The sequence below is a fragment of the Piliocolobus tephrosceles genome, chromosome 2, assembly GCF_002776525.5.
Source record: "Piliocolobus tephrosceles isolate RC106 chromosome 2, ASM277652v3, whole genome shotgun sequence".
Lineage (NCBI taxonomy): Eukaryota > Metazoa > Chordata > Mammalia > Primates > Cercopithecidae > Piliocolobus > Piliocolobus tephrosceles.
Genome location: NC_045435.1, coordinates 61,164,464 through 61,170,463, shown reverse-complemented (window position 1 = coordinate 61,170,463; position 6,000 = coordinate 61,164,464).

Here is a 6,000-nt window from a genome sequence, read left to right as displayed (position 1 = left end):
GAGAGAAACTCAAAATAGGAATTTTTGCTGAATCACATAGGTAATCAAAGTTTTGGAATTACCTGAGGCACTTGTCAAAAATAAAGATTCTGAAGGTAAGGTATAAATTTGAATCTATCACTGGAGTCCAAGTTTTTATGAAGGTGCTTGCTATAGTTGCCTCTATATGTCAACTTTGGGAACCACAGTGTTGTATTGCCTTATGGTAAAACAAAATACTGTCACAATATTATTACAGGGGCTCAAAATAAACATCTATAATAATAATGATGAAATTAAGGCCCTAAGGAAGGATACAATACAATGTTCCTCCCACCACAACCCTATCTTCATCATCAGAAACTGCTTCTCTCTGCCTCTTTGGGTATTTATATGATTCTTTGGCAACAACAAAGGTAGTGCTTCACAACCTTAGTGAGCTCCGGGAATCCCTCGGAAACTGGTCCATAATGCAGATTCCATGGCCCTACCATATGACTTATCAAATTATAATATCTGGCATTTGGACCTCAAAAGCTGATTTATCAGCAGACAATGAGGGTGATTCTGATTTGACTGTTTGGAAGGCCAGACTCTGAGGAACCTTGCACTAGGTAAGACTTTGACCTTTTTAACATGTTCATGGATCCTGAAGATCATTTGGTGACTAAGAAAGCAAAGATCAGGCATGAGCAATGATACAATTTATAGATCAATGACCTCTAAAATATATACTTCTAGTCATGTCTCTCCTTGAATTTCAAATACATAAGCCAATTGACTACTTGACATCTCCAACTGGATGTCTAATAACCATCACTGACCAAAACAGAACTCTCTCTTCCATCTGCTCGAGATTCTCCCTAACCCAAATCGCTGTAAATGGCATTTGCATCCATGTAATTGCTGAAACCAGAGAACCAGGAGTTATTGTTCATTCCACCCTCATCAGCCCTCATCTCTAAGCGTTTCCTGTCCTCTTTCCCCTTAGCAAGTCCTATTGCCTCTATGTCCATGTGTCACTCATTGTATGGCATATATGCATTTGTTTAATAAAATCTTCACTACCACGTTCATCCAATCTACCACTCATTTACTCTTAGTTAGTAAAAAAAAGTCTTAATTATTCTCCCTACTTCCATTCCTACTCTAAAATCCATTGATCACTTAACCCTCATATCAATTAATCAGATCAAGGCTCACTTATTTAAAATTAGTGTGACAATCTATCCCACTTTGCTTAGGATGGTACCACTTTATGCCTATTATCTTGATGTAGTCATTAGGAAAAACACCTTTCTGAAGAATGTGCTGATTTATATGGTAAATTTTATTGTCACTCTATTTAAAACTTTCCTGCAGTTTCACGTTGTACTTAAAATCCAATGTGACATGATTGTTGGCTGCATGTATGCCTTCTTTTGAAAAGTGTTTGTTCGTGTCCTTTGCCCACTTTTTTATGGGATTGATTATTTCTTTTTTCTTGTAAATTTCTTTAAATTCCTTATAGTTGCTGGGTATTAGACTTTTGTCAGAAGCCTAGTTTGCAAAAAATTTTCCCTATACTGTGGATTGTCTGCTTACTCTCTTGATGATCATTAGAGAGATGCAAATCAAAACCACAGTGAGATACCATCTCACACCAGTCAGAATAGTTATTACTAAAAATTCAAAAAGTAATCATTGCTGACAAGGTTGTGGAGAAAAAGAAATGCTTATCCACTGCTGGTAGGAGTGTAAATTAGTTTAGCCATCGTGAAAGACCTACAGACAAAAATACTATTCGACTCAGTAATTCCATTACTGGATATATCCCAAAGGAATATAAATCATTCTACTATAAAGACACATACACATGTATGTTCATTGCAGCACTATTCACAATGGGAAATACATGAAATCAGCCTAAATTGTCATCAGTGATAGACTGGATAAAGAAAATAGTTATACACCACGGATTACTACGCAGCCATAAAAACGAATGAGATCATGTTCTTTGCAGGGACATGGATGGAACTGGAGGCCATTATCCTTAGCTAACTAATGTAGGAAGAGAAAACCAAATAGTGCATGTTCTCACTTATAAGTGGGAGGTAAGTGATGAGAACACATGGACACATAGAGGCAAACAACACACACTGTGTCCCATTGGAGGGTGGAGGGTGAGGAGAGGGAGAGGATCAGGAAAAACAACTAATGGGTCCTAGGTTTAATACCTGGATGATGAACTAATCTGTACAACAAACCCCCATGGCATAAGTTTACCTGTGTAACAACCCTGCACCTGTACCCCTGAAGTTAAAATGAAAGTTAAAAAAAATTCATTGCAAATATTGACTTTGGACTTTAATGTGTGAAATCATACTCTGGCTCTGCTTACTCCTCTGTTTCCTCTCCTGTACTACACACCTCCCTTTTTAAACTGTAGTCACATCTGCTGCCTCTGTGTCTTCAGCTCAAAGCTTTTGCACAAGAACTTTTCTTTTCCTGGAACACACTTCTTCCAGAGCTCCCCAGGGCTAATCCCATCTTATGCAAGTCTCAGTGATCTTAATGTGTCCTCCACAGATAGCCTTCCTTCTAATCACCTAATTTAAATGAAATCCCCAATTATTATCTCTGGCCTGTGATTTTTGTTACCTATTTTATAATATGTCACCTCCATATATTTTGTTTCATCATTTACTTGTTTGCTTGTCTCTTTCACTGCAATATAATCTCATAATAGCAGAGAATATCTCTCTTTTGTACATAATTTTACTACCAGCAACTAGAAAAGTGTCTAGGGCTAAGGAGGCCCTTAATAAATGTTTTTTGAAGAAATAAATGATGAATCAATAAGTCCTGATGGCTAAATTCTGTCCCATCTCAGTTGAGTTTATAAGATCAGGAAAATTCTGCCTTTCCAGTTGAATTGCTATTCAAAATATCCAAAGTATGAATTTTTTTAAGAAAATGTCAATTTCAGATCTTTTCATTCTCTGTTTCTCTTGTTTTTATTTTGCAAAATATTTTAAAACATTATTCCAAATATGTTCTCAATTTGGGTAGATACTGAAAAGTTGCAAATCTGTCTTGAATTTGGTGCCAATTTAATCTCTATCATTCTTCTACTTGGATTCTGAGACTTTGTGGTGAGATTAGATGTTTCTCTAAAGAACTTTTTATTTGGGGCTTAAAAAGATGACATAGAGTCCGTAACTTTTATGAAGTATCCCTGAAGCCAGATAATGACTGTTATGGTGCCAGAGCATGAGGGCAGAAGCGACTTTTTAGTTTCTTTGAACTCTCCAAGAAGTTTCTCTACTGCTCACCTCTTTCCTTCTTCATTCAACACGCTAAGTACCGTGATTACTCTTATCTTCAGCTCAGCCCTCAGAGAGTAGCATTTCACCGTACCACGTCTGTCCTGTCCTCTTCGTTCTTTGACGTAAACAATACAGAGGTTTAATGTAACATGCATTTTTCACTCTCATTGTCAAGGACATTGGTAGAAGCAGGAAAACTCAGTGGCTCAGAACAGGGGCCCTGACTTTTGTAGTCACTCTCTCACTTAGGAGTTGTGTCATTTGGATTGTATCCTACTTTCAAAAAATGGGGCTGATAAAAGTGTCTAATGCAAAAGATATTGTGAGGTTTATATGAAAGGACACACAGATAACACTTAGTACAATCCTTGACACATTAAATACACAGTCGATAGTTGCTTTTATGATTGTTATATCCTTCTTATGATTATTGCTTCTGTACCGGTCTCTGATGTGCATGCTCCCATGAAGTTATTGCCAAACTGTTGAGACAGAAGGATCAGAGCAAGCCAGATCCACAGGTTTTGACTCCGTAGGAGGGCCCAGGGCAGCAATTTGGTTGGCTGGATCACAGTGGACAGAAGGGCAGAGAGAGCAGACAGCTGCTATGTGTGCACAGGTCTGATAGCAACCCACAGAAAAGCTTCATGAGTGAGGCCAAAGGTTCTTTGAGATGGGAGTTTATTGTATACCCTTGTTGAAGAAAAGACCTAATATGAACTGATGGGCTTTTTATTTAGAAAAAAAATTAAAAATTGTATCTGCATATTAAAATGCATCAGATTTAAATATAGATAAATTTGGAATGCATTTGCTGCATACTATCTTTACCCCTCCCTTCCCCACCTGTCTTCCTGTAATCATCAAACTAGTCTTTCTTGAACACTGACTGCATTTTTACCTTCATTCAAGTGAGATCACTGAAAAGCTAGATTTGGCTCCTGTTTGACCATGTAACTTTCCTAAAACTCTCTTGTAATTCCTTTGAAATGTATGCAATCAGCAGTCAAATAAATTCCTCCTGAAACCACATGGTAATTCAAGCATATGGTAAAGTAGCTTTTGAGTTTTTATCTGCCAAGCCTGACCTCAAACTTCTAGGAAACAGATTGCTATGTAACTTTTAATTAAGTCTTCATCCTCACAAAGATACGTTATTAGATAGATGTGCAGTGGATGGCATCCCTTGCCAGATTCCCATTATGTTTTGAATCTAAATATAGGTTTCCTTCAATGTAGCTTACCAAAAGGAAATTGGTATTATTTCGCTTTTTTAACTGTTGGGTTTGATAAGAACTGCTTGGCACATTGTATTTTAAAATATAAAAATATATAAAAGTTACTTATAGAATAAAACTGACAAAAATAAAATTTTCTGATATTGCTAATCTCTGTTTCTTTCCCTCCCAGAGGAAAACATGATCCTGTTTATTGCAGCAATAACAGTATTTGTGTCATTTCATCATTTCATTCCATTATCACAACTCAGCAGACAGCTGAATTTGGGGCCAATTTGTTGAAATCATTTTTTTTTTTGTTTTGCTATTTTGAAACAAATGTGGATTTAATGTCAAAAAGGTACAAAATTGACATTTATTAAACTATATAGTATTTTGGAATGAAGTAGCATATCGAACGTAAAATTTTGCATAAAACTAATTTTAAAATGAGCAATTTGCAATGACTAATTTTCATCCCATTGAAAGTAATGTTTGGAAACAGATGGAGACTTATTTAATTAGGGCTATGTTTTACAATGACATTTCACTCAGGAAGTTTTTGTCAAAATTTTTTAACAAAAGAAGATTTAAAAAGATATATATAAATGTGTACATGGTTTTATAGTTTGCCAAAGACCTTTGTTCATATTATCTAATTTTTATTTCTAGGCTTATAACAATCCTAGGATATGGGTAAGGCAGTTAAAATACTGCCTTAGAATACACTACTGCCTATTCTATAGACTATATGGAAACATAAAACAGAGATATTGCTTAGATCAGTAACTAAATTATCTGACCTTTGTTAATACAGAATGACTACCCTAGGAAAAGGGATATCTACTTGGTAAGGTCTGAATCCTACTCGGAAATTAGCTGTTCGATAAAGGTAAAATGGCATTTGGCACCAGTGGGAACATCATGGCCATTTTAACACCAATTGGCTTTCCATTTGGGAAAAAATAAAGTCAGATAACCTGCATTACAAAATACTTCAAAGTAAGTATCAGATGAAGTCAATATTTAAATACAAACAAACACATCAGTAAAAGATTTAGAAGAAAAAAGAGAAGGATATTTGTATTATCTTGGGTTCAAGATGGTCTTCTTGCACACTTCGGGGAAAAGATTAGAAAGTTTCATTTAAAAATTATAACGTTTAGGCCGGGCGCGGTGGCTCAAGCCTGTAATCCCAGCACTTTGGGAGGCCGAGACGGGCGGATCACGAGGTCAGGAGATGGAGACCATCCTGGCTAACACGGTGAAACCCCGTCTCTACTAAAAAATACAAAAAAAAAAAAAAACTAGCCAGGCGAGGTGGCGGGCGCCTGTAGTCCCAGCTACTCGGGAGGCTGAGGCAGGAGAATGGCGTGAACCCGGGAGGCGGAGCTTGCAGTGAGCTGAGATCCGGCCACTGCACTCCAGCCTGGGCGACAGAGCGAGACTCCGTCTCAAAAAGAAAAAAGAAAAAAAATAAAATAAAATAAAAATTA